Consider the following 15,075-nt stretch of genomic DNA (forward strand, 5'->3'; position numbering starts at 1 on the left):
GACGGATTTAAAATAGCGTAGGAGGAAATCCTCAACCTCTTTAACGTCAATGTAGGGTGAATACATCTTAATCACCACGAGTTTGGTTATGTCGAGGACGTGCTCGACCAGCAAGACACCCGCAAGCTTCGGATCTTTTTTGCTCGGTATGGCTGCAACCAGGTCTCGAAAGATGCCCGTCTCAGTTAGGGTGACGTCATAGATCCGTCGCTTGGGGTAGTCTTGGATCGCTAGAATCTCACGTTTTTGTACATTAAACACTCCTTGTAGCACGTCCTCGACCACATACCTCAGGCCACGTGTATCCGCACTTTCCGTAAAAGAGACACGTACGGTGTTCTTTATCCGCGCATAAGCCGGTATTTCTGTTGGGTTTTCACCCATTTTGTAGTTTGGTGTCACAAAACCGCTTTGTGACGCCTAGGTAGAAGCGCCCTCCTCTGGCCCGGAGACCAGAAGAGGCAGGGGGATCGCAACTCGTTTACTCTGGGACTAATCCCTCTCCCTAATGGCAGCAGGCGGGTGAAGCCCACCGAAGTGGGCGATCCCGCCAGGCAAAGGAGAGGGGTACCCGAGTTACCTTCCGGCTAAGACTTCCTGTACCAGGTACACTTGGTCTTAGCCAAAAGGCCGAGAAGCGATAACCCGAAATGGGTTTCACCTGTAGCCCGGTCCGCCCAACTCCACTTCTAAGGCTTGAGGCAACACGCTCAGCCAGCACTCTGGGCGCACCCACAATGCACCCAGGCAGCGGGGAGAGCTTGTAAAACTTTACATAGCCCCGCCCCACGCCTTCTCAACCGCGCCCAGCCTCACACCCTCAGTCCTTCCTCTTGCACCGAGCTCACGCATCCTAGGCTTGCAGAGCCTGCTGCTGCAGGACTCGTCAGCTCCCTACAAACGAGGGTTAAGCCGGCGATGACACTAGAAGCAAGCACTAGTTTGTCTCTGAAGGTGCGTCGGCCGGTCGGTTGGAGGGATCTCTTCGGCCAGCCGCATTTCGAGTAGGGACGGATGGAAACTTTTTACCTAAAATAAGGGAAATTGGCTTCGGCCCCATAGGGCTTTATTGCCTTCCCCTGGGCCAGCATTAGTAGACCCTAGTAAGGAGAATATTAGAGCGGCATGGTCATCCGAAGAACTTAAAAACATACAGCAGGCCTTTTTTTCCCGCCATGCATACATACATACATACATAACTACAGATTTTATATTTTTTTTACATATATACATTATATATATATACACACACTATATATATATATATATATATATATATATATATATATACATACACACACACACACTTATATACACACACACATACACACACAAACAATCTTAAATCTATCTTTAATCTATATCTACAAAATCTGTAATTTAGAAATAATCCATATCTATATTCTACATAATTAATAAAGATAGATAGATAGATAGATAGATAGACTCACATACATGCATACATACATACATACATACTGTATGCAATTGAGCCAGGTGTTTGGAAGGCTGATGATGTCACTCCTTTGTGATGTCATCAATTTAGAAGCATTAATACCGGGCTTGGCAGCCATTTCAGTCAGTCTCTGCTGCAGCTGGGAGACGGGAGATGGTCTTTATTTCCACCAAGAAGCTGCAGAACTACCGGTAACTGCATCATTTTTATTTTATTCAATATAGGTTTTATTGGTTTCATGGAGGGGGGGGAAACTTTTGCCTTATCTCAAAGCAATGTAAAATTAACTTTGACAATGAAACTTAATAAATCAATTTCGAGTTGAACTATATCATGTTTGTCTGTGATATTTTATAAGGTCTACAAACAGGGGAATGAGGGGAGGGTAAGGGGGGGAGTGGTAAGGGATGGTAGGTATCTATGACACGGGAGAAAGAGAAAATAAAACAAAAAGGGGGGGGGGGGGGGCGGGCTCCGGGATTGTTGTTTCTCTTTACGATTGTGGTTTAAACGTGTTACTCACATGTCCCTGTCTGTAACCACCTAGTAAATAGGGGTGAGCTCCGGGCATCTATCCATATCGCCCAGGTGTGATACAATTTATCATAGCCTGACGGCTCATCTTGAAGCCTCATTCTCTCCCTACGCTCTATTTCGTGGATCAATGTTATTTTTAGTGGAGTGCATTTTTTATGCAGCACACAAGGGGGAGACAGCGGCCTACCAAAATCGAGTTGGCTGCTGCTGTGGCTTTCTTTTTTTAAAAAAAAAAGGTAGGTTCCGTTCTTCCATGGTGAGGAATAGGCAGGGAGGTTCCGTTTTTGCCAGCTGGGGAATGCTTATAGGCAAGGCCTTATCCCTGGTGGTGCATGTAACGTTAGACCACGTTTCAGCATTCAGTCAGTCAGTGGCTGACAAACGAGCTCCATGCAAGTTTACATTAAACAGACACATTTCTTTCTTTACTGTATTGACTGCGGTCTGTAATCGAGCGGTTGAACTGTTTCTGTGTCCATGCATTGAATAAAGCAATACATCCTTGTAAAGTAGACGTCCGTTCGTTGGAGTTCTTTGCTCCCCGAGTGTTGCTCCATCTCTAAACGTTGGCCTGGATCTTCATGGACGAATACTGCCCATCCCACGTGGAGCGTGTATCTCAGCCCGCGTGGAGTGCTGCAGTCCAATGAGGTATTCCGTGCTACATAGCAAGCCTTGGGCCTGTGTGATTGGGGGTCCGCTGCTGTCTGTCCACTCTGAAGCGCGCATCCGGGGCCGGCCGCTTTTCGACTACCAGCGACTGCAGGTCACACACACAGGCTGGTTGGAATGGCCTAGCATTATCCTGATCCGGAGGTGTAACTTGAAGCTGCGGGGCCCCAGTACAAAGTCTGGAACTGGGCCCCCAAACTATAAAGCTTCATTGATAGCATTGGTTTACAATGTGGGGAAGAGAGACTTTATGGGCCCCCTAGGGCTCCGGGCCCCCTGCACATACACCCATGACCCGAATACGTGGAGCATACAGACGCAGGCTGCCAGGATACGCTGTGCCTGCCCGATGTTTCCAACTTGGCTATTAGCGCAGCGGTAGGTACAAACTATAGAGTGCGGCTGCCATATGAACTGGTGTGTGTGTTGTTTTGCTTCCAGTTGTACCTGTGCTGTGCACACTCTGGCAGACGCAGCTGCTCAAGGGATACAATGTTGCGAGCAGACGGGCTGAGTGTCAATCAAAGTGCTTGGGTGGTGGTGGTAGCAGCAGCCGCCGCCACAGCTGCGCTGCACCTCTTGCTCGTCGGTGTTGTTTTTCTGCTTTTGGAAACGGTTGTAGGAAAGGGGGTGCACCGGTCCTGGAGGTACTGCAATACCAGGTCAATGCGTGGAGTGGACAGAGCAAGCTCTTTTTCCAGCTCCCTGTTCTAAAAATCCATTTAATATATGGTCCCCAGATAGGGGACGTATCAGATATTAAACTGATAAGAACAGATACTACACTTGATCTTAGCCAAAAGGCCGAGAAGCGATAACCCGAAATGGGTTTCACCTGTAGCCCGGTCCGCCCAACTCCACTTCTAAGGCTTGAGGCAACACGCTCAGCCAGCACTCTGGGCGCACCCACAATGCACCCAGGCAGCGGGGAGAGCTTGTAAAACTTTACATAGCCCCGCCCCACGCCTTCTCAACCGCGCCCAGCCTCACACCCTCAGTCCTTCCTCTTGCACCGAGCTCACGCATCCTAGGCTTGCAGAGCCTGCTGCTGCAGGACTCGTCAGCTCCCTACAAACGAGGGTTAAGCCGGCGATGACACTAGAAGCAAGCACTAGTTTGTCTCTGAAGGTGCGTCGGCCGGTCGGTTGGAGGGATCTCTTCGGCCAGCCGCATTTCGAGTAGGGACGGATGGAAACTTTTTACCTAAAATAAGGGAAATTGGCTTCGGCCCCATAGGGCTTTATTGCCTTCCCCTGGGCCAGCATTAGTAGACCCTAGTAAGGAGAATATTAGAGCGGCATGGTCATCCGAAGAACTTAAAAACATACAGCAGGCCTTTTTTTCCCGCCATACATACATACATACATACATACATAACTACAGATTTTATATTTTTTTTACATATATACATTATATATATATACACACACTATATATATATATATATATATATATATATACACACACACACACTTATATACACACACACATACACACACAAACAATCTTAAATCTATCTTTAATCTATATCTACAAAATCTGTAATTTAGAAATAATCCATATCTATATTCTACATAATTAATAAAGATAGATAGATAGATAGATAGATAGATAGATAGACTCACATACATGCATACATACATACATACATACTGTATGCAATTGAGCCAGGTGTTTGGAAGGCTGATGATGTCACTCCTTTGTGATGTCATCAATTTAGAAGCATTAATACCGGGCTTGGCAGCCATTTCAGTCAGTCTCTGCTGCAGCTGGGAGACGGGAGATGGTCTTTATTTCCACCAAGAAGCTGCAGAACTACCGGTAACTGCATCATTTTTATTTTATTCAATATAGGTTTTATTGGTTTCATGGAGGGGGGGGGAAACTTTTGCCTTATCTCAAAGCAATGTAAAATTAACTTTGACAATGAAACTTAATAAATCAATTTCGAGTTGAACTATATCATGTTTGTCTGTGATATTTTATAAGGTCTACAAACAGGGGAATGAGGGGAGGGTAAGGGGGGGAGTGGTAAGGGATGGTAGGTATCTATGACACGGGAGAAAGAGAAAATAAAACAAAAAGGGGGGGGGGCGGGCTCCGGGATTGTTGTTTCTCTTTACGATTGTGGTTTAAACGTGTTACTCACATGTCCCTGTCTGTAACCACCTAGTAAATAGGGGTGAGCTCCGGGCATCTATCCATATCGCCCAGGTGTGATACAATTTATCATAGCCTGACGGCTCATCTTGAAGCCTCATTCTCTCCCTACGCTCTATTTCGTGGATCAATGTTATTTTTAGTGGAGTGCATTTTTTATGCAGCACACAAGGGGGAGACAGCGGCCTACCAAAATCGAGTTGGCTGCTGCTGTGGCTTTCTTTTTTTAAAAAAAAAAGGTAGGTTCCGTTCTTCCATGGTGAGGAATAGGCAGGGAGGTTCCGTTTTTGCCAGCTGGGGAATGCTTATAGGCAAGGCCTTATCCCTGGTGGTGCATGTAACGTTAGACCACGTTTCAGCATTCAGTCAGTCAGTGGCTGACAAACGAGCTCCATGCAAGTTTACATTAAACAGACACATTTCTTTCTTTACTGTATTGACTGCGGTCTGTAATCGAGCGGTTGAACTGTTTCTGTGTCCATGCATTGAATAAAGCAATACATCCTTGTAAAGTAGACGTCCGTTCGTTGGAGTTCTTTGCTCCCCGAGTGTTGCTCCATCTCTAAACGTTGGCCTGGATCTTCATGGACGAATACTGCCCATCCCACGTGGAGCGTGTATCTCAGCCCGCGTGGAGTGCTGCAGTCCAATGAGGTATTCCGTGCTACATAGCAAGCCTTGGGCCTGTGTGATTGGGGGTCCGCTGCTGTCTGTCCACTCTGAAGCGCGCATCCGGGGCCGGCCGCTTTTCGACTACCAGCGACTGCAGGTCACACACACAGGCTGGTTGGAATGGCCTAGCATTATCCTGATCCGGAGGTGTAACTTGAAGCTGCGGGGCCCCAGTACAAAGTCTGGAACTGGGCCCCCAAACTATAAAGCTTCATTGATAGCATTGGTTTACAATGTGGGGAAGAGAGACTTTATGGGCCCCCTAGGGCTCCGGGCCCCCTGCACATACACCCATGACCCGAATACGTGGAGCATACAGACGCAGGCTGCCAGGATACGCTGTGCCTGCCCGATGTTTCCAACTTGGCTATTAGCGCAGCGGTAGGTACGAACTATAGAGTGCGGCTGCCATATGAACTGGTGTGTGTGTTGTTTTGCTTCCAGTTGTACCTGTGCTGTGCACACTCTGGCAGACGCAGCTGCTCAGTGGATACAATGTTGCGAGCAGACGGGCTGAGTGTCAATCAAAGTGCTTGGGTGGTGGTGGTAGCAGCCGCCACAGCTGCGCTGCACCTCTTGCTCGTCGGTGTTGTTTTTCTGCTTTTGGAAACGGTTGTAGGAAAGGGGGTGCACCGGTCCTGGAGGTACTGCAATACCAGGTCAATGCGTGGAGTGGACAGAGCAAGCTCTTTTTCCAGCTCCCTGTTCTAAAAATCCATTTAATATATGGTCCCCAGATAGGGGACGTATCAGATATTAAACTGATAAGAACAGATACTACACTTGATCTTAGCCAAAAGGCCGAGAAGCGATAACCCGAAATGGGTTTCACCTGTAGCCCAGTCCGCCCAACTCCACTTCTAAGGCTTGAGGCAACACGCTCAGCCAGCACTCTGGGCGCACCCACAATGCACCCAGGCAGCGGGGAGAGCTTGTAAAACTTTACATAGCCCCGCCCCACGCCTTCTCAACCGCGCCCAGCCTCACACCCTCAGTCCTTCCTCTTGCACCGAGCTCACGCATCCTAGGCTTGCAGAGCCTGCTGCTGCAGGACTCGTCAGCTCCCTACAAACGAGGGTTAAGCCGGCGATGACACTAGAAGCAAGCACTAGTTTGTCTCTGAAGGTGCGTCGGCCGGTCGGTTGGAGGGATCTCTTCGGCCAGCCGCATTTCGAGTAGGGACGGATGGAAACTTTTTACCTAAAATAAGGGAAATTGGCTTCGGCCCCATAGGGCTTTATTGCCTTCCCCTGGGCCAGCATTAGTAGACCCTAGTAAGGAGAATATTAGAGCGGCATGGTCATCCGAAGAACTTAAAAACATACAGCAGGCCTTTTTTTCCCGCCATACATACATACATACATACATACATAACTACAGATTTTATATTTTTTTTACATATATACATTATATATATATACACACACTATATATATATATATATATATATATATATATATATATATATATACACACACACACACTTATATACACACACACATACACACACAAACAATCTTAAATCTATCTTTAATCTATATCTACAAAATCTGTAATTTAGAAATAATCCATATCTATATTCTACATAATTAATAAAGATAGATAGATAGATAGATAGATAGATAGACTCACATACATGCATACATACATACATACATACTGTATGCAATTGAGCCAGGTGTTTGGAAGGCTGATGATGTCACTCCTTTGTGATGTCATCAATTTAGAAGCATTAATACCGGGCTTGGCAGCCATTTCAGTCAGTCTCTGCTGCAGCTGGGAGACGGGAGATGGTCTTTATTTCCACCAAGAAGCTGCAGAACTACCGGTAACTGCATCATTTTTATTTTATTCAATATAGGTTTTATTGGTTTCATGGAGGGGGGGGGAAACTTTTGCCTTATCTCAAAGCAATGTAAAATTAACTTTGACAATGAAACTTAATAAATCAATTTCGAGTTGAACTATATCATGTTTGTCTGTGATATTTTATAAGGTCTACAAACAGGGGAATGAGGGGAGGGTAAGGGGGGGAGTGGTAAGGGATGGTAGGTATCTATGACACGGGAGAAAGAGAAAATAAAACAAAAAGGGGGGGGGGCGGGCTCCGGGATTGTTGTTTCTCTTTACGATTGTGGTTTAAACGTGTTACTCACATGTCCCTGTCTGTAACCACCTAGTAAATAGGGGTGAGCTCCGGGCATCTATCCATATCGCCCAGGTGTGATACAATTTATCATAGCCTGACGGCTCATCTTGAAGCCTCATTCTCTCCCTACGCTCTATTTCGTGGATCAATGTTATTTTTAGTGGAGTGCATTTTTTATGCAGCACACAAGGGGGAGACAGCGGCCTACCAAAATCGAGTTGGCTGCTGCTGTGGCTTTCTTTTTTTAAAAAAAAAAGGTAGGTTCCGTTCTTCCATGGTGAGGAATAGGCAGGGAGGTTCCGTTTTTGCCAGCTGGGGAATGCTTATAGGCAAGGCCTTATCCCTGGTGGTGCATGTAACGTTAGACCACGTTTCAGCATTCAGTCAGTCAGTGGCTGACAAACGAGCTCCATGCAAGTTTACATTAAACAGACACATTTCTTTCTTTACTGTATTGACTGCGGTCTGTAATCGAGCGGTTGAACTGTTTCTGTGTCCATGCATTGAATAAAGCAATACATCCTTGTAAAGTAGACGTCCGTTCGTTGGAGTTCTTTGCTCCCCGAGTGTTGCTCCATCTCTAAACGTTGGCCTGGATCTTCATGGACGAATACTGCCCATCCCACGTGGAGCGTGTATCTCAGCCCGCGTGGAGTGCTGCAGTCCAATGAGGTATTCCGTGCTACATAGCAAGCCTTGGGCCTGTGTGATTGGGGGTCCGCTGCTGTCTGTCCACTCTGAAGCGCGCATCCGGGGCCGGCCGCTTTTCGACTACCAGCGACTGCAGGTCACACACACAGGCTGGTTGGAATGGCCTAGCATTATCCTGATCCGGAGGTGTAACTTGAAGCTGCGGGGCCCCAGTTCAAAGTCTGGAACTGGGCCCCCAAACTATAAAGCTTCATTGATAGCATTGGTTTACAATGTGGGGAAGAGAGACTTTATGGGCCCCCTAGGGCTCCGGGCCCCCTGCACATACACCCATGACCCGAATACGTGGAGCATACAGACGCAGGCTGCCAGGATACGCTGTGCCTGCCCGATGTTTCCAACTTGGCTATTAGCGCAGCGGTAGGTACGAACTATAGAGTGCGGCTGCCATATGAACTGGTGTGTGTGTTGTTTTGCTTCCAGTTGTACCTGTGCTGTGCACACTCTGGCAGACGCAGCTGCTCAGTGGATACAATGTTGCGAGCAGACGGGCTGAGTGTCAATCAAAGTGCTTGGGTGGTGGTGGTAGCAGCAGCCGCCGCCACAGCTGCGCTGCACCTCTTGCTCGTCGGTGTTGTTTTTCTGCTTTTGGAAACGGTTGTAGGAAAGGGGGTGCACCGGTCCTGGAGGTACTGCAATACCAGGTCAATGCGTGGAGTGGACAGAGCAAGCTCTTTTTCCAGCTCCCTGTTCTAAAAATCCATTTAATATATGGTCCCCAGATAGGGGACGTATCAGATATTAAACTGATAAGAACAGATACTACACTTGATCTTAGCCAAAAGGCCGAGAAGCGATAACCCGAAATGGGTTTCACCTGTAGCCCGGTCCGCCCAACTCCACTTCTAAGGCTTGAGGCAACACGCTCAGCCAGCACTCTGGGCGCACCCACAATGCACCCAGGCAGCGGGGAGAGCTTGTAAAACTTTACATAGCCCCGCCCCACGCCTTCTCAACCGCGCCCAGCCTCACACCCTCAGTCCTTCCTCTTGCACCGAGCTCACGCATCCTAGGCTTGCAGAGCCTGCTGCTGCAGGACTCGTCAGCTCCCTACAAACGAGGGTTAAGCCGGCGATGACACTAGAAGCAAGCACTAGTTTGTCTCTGAAGGTGCGTCGGCCGGTCGGTTGGAGGGATCTCTTCGGCCAGCCGCATTTCGAGTAGGGACGGATGGAAACTTTTTACCTAAAATAAGGGAAATTGGCTTCGGCCCCATAGGGCTTTATTGCCTTCCCCTGGGCCAGCATTAGTAGACCCTAGTAAGGAGAATATTAGAGCGGCATGGTCATCCGAAGAACTTAAAAACATACAGCAGGCCTTTTTTTCCCGCCATACATACATACATACATACATACATACATAACTACAGATTTTATATTTTTTTTACATATATACATTATATATATATACACACACTATATATATATATATATATATATATATATATATATATATATATATACACACACACACACTTATATACACACACACACACACATACACATACACACATATACACACACACAAACAATCTTAAATCTATCTTTAATCTATATCTACAAAATCTGTAATTTAGAAATAATCCATATCTATATTCTACATAATTAATAAAGATAGATAGATAGATAGATAGATAGATAGATAGATAGATAGATAGATAGATAGACTCACATACATGCATACATACATACATACATACTGTATGCAATTGAGCCAGGTGTTTGGAAGGCTGATGATGTCACTCCTTTGTGATGTCATCAATTTAGAAGCATTAATACCGGGCTTGGCAGCCATTTCAGTCAGTCTCTGCTGCAGCTGGGAGACGGGAGATGGTCTTTATTTCCACCAAGAAGCTGCAGAACTACCGGTAACTGCATCATTTTTATTTTATTCAATATAGGTTTTATTGGTTTCATGGAGGGGGGGGAAACTTTTGCCTTATCTCAAAGCAATGTAAAATTAACTTTGACAATGAAACTTAATAAATCAATTTCGAGTTGAACTATATCATGTTTGTCTGTGATATTTTATAAGGTCTACAAACAGGGGAATGAGGGGAGGGTAAGGGGGGGAGTGGTAAGGGATGGTAGGTATCTATGACACGGGAGAAAGAGAAAATAAAACAAAAAGGGGGGGGGGGGGGCGGGCTCCGGGATTGTTGTTTCTCTTTACGATTGTGGTTTAAACGTGTTACTCACATGTCCCTGTCTGTAACCACCTAGTAAATAGGGGTGAGCTCCGGGCATCTATCCATATCGCCCAGGTGTGATACAATTTATCATAGCCTGACGGCTCATCTTGAAGCCTCATTCTCTCCCTACGCTCTATTTCGTGGATCAATGTTATTTTTAGTGGAGTGCATTTTTTATGCAGCACACAAGGGGGAGACAGCGGCCTACCAAAATCGAGTTGGCTGCTGCTGTGGCTTTCTTTTTTTAAAAAAAAAAGGTAGGTTCCGTTCTTCCATGGTGAGGAATAGGCAGGGAGGTTCCGTTTTTGCCAGCTGGGGAATGCTTATAGGCAAGGCCTTATCCCTGGTGGTGCATGTAACGTTAGACCACGTTTCAGCATTCAGTCAGTCAGTGGCTGACAAACGAGCTCCATGCAAGTTTACATTAAACAGACACATTTCTTTCTTTACTGTATTGACTGCGGTCTGTAATCGAGCGGTTGAACTGTTTCTGTGTCCATGCATTGAATAAAGCAATACATCCTTGTAAAGTAGACGTCCGTTCGTTGGAGTTCTTTGCTCCCCGAGTGTTGCTCCATCTCTAAACGTTGGCCTGGATCTTCATGGACGAATACTGCCCATCCCACGTGGAGCGTGTATCTCAGCCCGCGTGGAGTGCTGCAGTCCAATGAGGTATTCCGTGCTACATAGCAAGCCTTGGGCCTGTGTGATTGGGGGTCCGCTGCTGTCTGTCCACTCTGAAGCGCGCATCCGGGGCCGGCCGCTTTTCGACTACCAGCGACTGCAGGTCACACACACAGGCTGGTTGGAATGGCCTAGCATTATCCTGATCCGGAGGTGTAACTTGAAGCTGCGGGGCCCCAGTACAAAGTCTGGAACTGGGCCCCCAAACTATAAAGCTTCATTGATAGCATTGGTTTACAATGTGGGGAAGAGAGACTTTATGGGCCCCCTAGGGCTCCGGGCCCCCTGCACATACACCCATGACCCGAATACGTGGAGCATACAGACGCAGGCTGCCAGGATACGCTGTGCCTGCCCGATGTTTCCAACTTGGCTATTAGCGCAGCGGTAGGTACGAACTATAGAGTGCGGCTGCCATATGAACTGGTGTGTGTGTTGTTTTGCTTCCAGTTGTACCTGTGCTGTGCACACTCTGGCAGACGCAGCTGCTCAGTGGATACAATGTTGCGAGCAGACGGGCTGAGTGTCAATCAAAGTGCTTGGGTGGTGGTGGTAGCAGCAGCCGCCGCCACAGCTGCGCTGCACCTCTTGCTCGTCGGTGTTGTTTTTCTGCTTTTGGAAACGGTTGTAGGAAAGGGGGTGCACCGGTCCTGGAGGTACTGCAATACCAGGTCAATGCGTGGAGTGGACAGAGCAAGCTCTTTTTCCAGCTCCCTGTTCTAAAAATCCATTTAATATATGGTCCCCAGATAGGGGACGTATCAGATATTAAACTGATAAGAACAGATACTACACTTGATCTTAGCCAAAAGGCCGAGAAGCGATAACCCGAAATGGGTTTCACCTGTAGCCCGGTCCGCCCAACTCCACTTCTAAGGCTTGAGGCAACACGCTCAGCCAGCACTCTGGGCGCACCCACAATGCACCCAGGCAGCGGGGAGAGCTTGTAAAACTTTACATAGCCCCGCCCCACGCCTTCTCAACCGCGCCCAGCCTCACACCCTCAGTCCTTCCTCTTGCACCGAGCTCACGCATCCTAGGCTTGCAGAGCCTGCTGCTGCAGGACTCGTCAGCTCCCTACAAACGAGGGTTAAGCCGGCGATGACACTAGAAGCAAGCACTAGTTTGTCTCTGAAGGTGCGTCGGCCGGTCGGTTGGAGGGATCTCTTCGGCCAGCCGCATTTCGAGTAGGGACGGATGGAAACTTTTTACCTAAAATAAGGGAAATTGGCTTCGGCCCCATAGGGCTTTATTGCCTTCCCCTGGGCCAGCATTAGTAGACCCTAGTAAGGAGAATATTAGAGCGGCATGGTCATCCGAAGAACTTAAAAACATACAGCAGGCCTTTTTTTCCCGCCATACATACATACATACATACATACATACATACATAACTACAGATTTTATATTTTTTTTACATATATACATTATATATATATACACACACTATATATATATATATATATATATATATATATATATATATATACACACACACACACTTATATACACACACACATACACACACAAACAATCTTAAATCTATCTTTAATCTATATCTACAAAATCTGTAATTTAGAAATAATCCATATCTATATTCTACATAATTAATAAAGATAGATAGATAGATAGATAGATAGACTCACATACATGCATACATACATACATACATACTGTATGCAATTGAGCCAGGTGTTTGGAAGGCTGATGATGTCACTCCTTTGTGATGTCATCAATTTAGAAGCATTAATACCGGGCTTGGCAGCCATTTCAGTCAGTCTCTGCTGCAGCTGGGAGACGGGAGATGGTCTTTATTTCCACCAAGAAGCTGCAGAACTACCGGTAACTGCATCATTTTTATTTTATTCAATATAGGTTTTATTGGTTTCATGGAGGGGGGGGAAACTTTTGCCTTATCTCAAAGCAATGTAAAATTAACTTTGACAATGAAACTTAATAAATCAATTTCGAGTTGAACTATATCATGTTTGTCTGTGATATTTTATAAGGTCTACAAACAGGGGAATGAGGGGAGGGTAAGGGGGGGAGTGGTAAGGGATGGTAGGTATCTATGACACGGGAGAAAGAGAAAATAAAACAAAAAGGGGGGGGGGGCGGGCTCCGGGATTGTTGTTTCTCTTTACGATTGTGGTTTAAACGTGTTACTCACATGTCCCTGTCTGTAACCACCTAGTAAATAGGGGTGAGCTCCGGGCATCTATCCATATCGCCCAGGTGTGATACAATTTATCATAGCCTGACGGCTCATCTTGAAGCCTCATTCTCTCCCTACGCTCTATTTCGTGGATCAATGTTATTTTTAGTGGAGTGCATTTTTTATGCAGCACACAAGGGGGAGACAGCGGCCTACCAAAATCGAGTTGGCTGCTGCTGTGGCTTTCTTTTTTTAAAAAAAAAAGGTAGGTTCCGTTCTTCCATGGTGAGGAATAGGCAGGGAGGTTCCGTTTTTGCCAGCTGGGGAATGCTTATAGGCAAGGCCTTATCCCTGGTGGTGCATGTAACGTTAGACCACGTTTCAGCATTCAGTCAGTCAGTGGCTGACAAACGAGCTCCATGCAAGTTTACATTAAACAGACACATTTCTTTCTTTACTGTATTGACTGCGGTCTGTAATCGAGCGGTTGAACTGTTTCTGTGTCCATGCATTGAATAAAGCAATACATCCTTGTAAAGTAGACGTCCGTTCGTTGGAGTTCTTTGCTCCCCGAGTGTTGCTCCATCTCTAAACGTTGGCCTGGATCTTCATGGACGAATACTGCCCATCCCACGTGGAGCGTGTATCTCAGCCCGCGTGGAGTGCTGCAGTCCAATGAGGTATTCCGTGCTACATAGCAAGCCTTGGGCCTGTGTGATTGGGGGTCCGCTGCTGTCTGTCCACTCTGAAGCGCGCATCCGGGGCCGGCCGCTTTTCGACTACCAGCGACTGCAGGTCACACACACAGGCTGGTTGGAATGGCCTAGCATTATCCTGATCCGGAGGTGTAACTTGAAGCTGCGGGGCCCCAGTACAAAGTCTGGAACTGGGCCCCCAAACTATAAAGCTTCATTGATAGCATTGGTTTACAATGTGGGGAAGAGAGACTTTATGGGCCCCCTAGGGCTCCGGGCCCCCTGCACATACACCCATGACCCGAATACGTGGAGCATACAGACGCAGGCTGCCAGGATACGCTGTGCCTGCCCGATGTTTCCAACTTGGCTATTAGCGCAGCGGTAGGTACGAACTATAGAGTGCGGCTGCCATATGAACTGGTGTGTGTGTTGTTTTGCTTCCAGTTGTACCTGTGCTGTGCACACTCTGGCAGACGCAGCTGCTCAGTGGATACAATGTTGCGAGCAGACGGGCTGAGTGTCAATCAAAGTGCTTGGGTGGTGGTGGTAGCAGCAGCCGCCGCCACAGCTGCGCTGCACCTCTTGCTCGTCGGTGTTGTTTTTCTGCTTTTGGAAACGGTTGTAGGAAAGGGGGTGCACCGGTCCTGGAGGTACTGCAATACCAGGTCAATGCGTGGAGTGGACAGAGCAAGCTCTTTTTCCAGCTCCCTGTTCTAAAAATCCATTTAATATATGGTCCCCAGATAGGGGACGTATCAGATATTAAACTGATAAGAACAGATTTTTTTTTTTTTTTTTTTTTTTATAACCAAAGGTTTTTATTTATTCACAACATAATAAATCCATCACATTATACAACATAAATACATTACAAATCATGACAAATCAACTAATTGTATCCATTTTTTGACCTTCCATATTCCTTCCGCATCGACTCCATCCTTTCTTTTGTCCCATAAATAAATGAAGTATAATTTCCCCAACACCATT

The 15,075-nt window shown here is 46.7% G+C and overlaps 5 non-coding genes across 5 annotated transcripts; all 5 read right to left on the reverse strand.

Moving 5' to 3' along the window:
• Window positions 1-3,290: 3,290 nt before the first annotated feature.
• LOC136573955 (U2 spliceosomal RNA) lies at window positions 3,291-3,481 on the reverse strand. Its single transcript, XR_010786154.1, has one exon. It is a non-coding gene; the product is annotated as a U2 spliceosomal RNA (small nuclear RNA).
• A 2,638-nt stretch (window positions 3,482-6,119) lies between these two features.
• Window positions 6,120-6,310, reverse strand: LOC136573966 (U2 spliceosomal RNA). Its single transcript, XR_010786165.1, has one exon. It is a non-coding gene; the product is annotated as a U2 spliceosomal RNA (small nuclear RNA).
• A 2,654-nt stretch (window positions 6,311-8,964) lies between these two features.
• LOC136573977 (U2 spliceosomal RNA) lies at window positions 8,965-9,155 on the reverse strand. Its single transcript, XR_010786171.1, has one exon. It is a non-coding gene; the product is annotated as a U2 spliceosomal RNA (small nuclear RNA).
• Window positions 9,156-11,866: 2,711 nt separating this feature from the next.
• On the reverse strand, window positions 11,867-12,057 carry LOC136573988 (U2 spliceosomal RNA). The gene has a single exon (XR_010786179.1). It is a non-coding gene; the product is annotated as a U2 spliceosomal RNA (small nuclear RNA).
• A 2,656-nt stretch (window positions 12,058-14,713) lies between these two features.
• LOC136574024 (U2 spliceosomal RNA) lies at window positions 14,714-14,903 on the reverse strand. Its single transcript, XR_010786199.1, has one exon. It is a non-coding gene; the product is annotated as a U2 spliceosomal RNA (small nuclear RNA).
• Between the last annotated feature and the right edge of the window lie 172 nt (window positions 14,904-15,075).

This window comes from Eleutherodactylus coqui, chromosome 7, assembly GCF_035609145.1.
Source record: "Eleutherodactylus coqui strain aEleCoq1 chromosome 7, aEleCoq1.hap1, whole genome shotgun sequence".
Taxonomy (NCBI): Eukaryota; Metazoa; Chordata; class Amphibia; order Anura; family Eleutherodactylidae; genus Eleutherodactylus; species Eleutherodactylus coqui.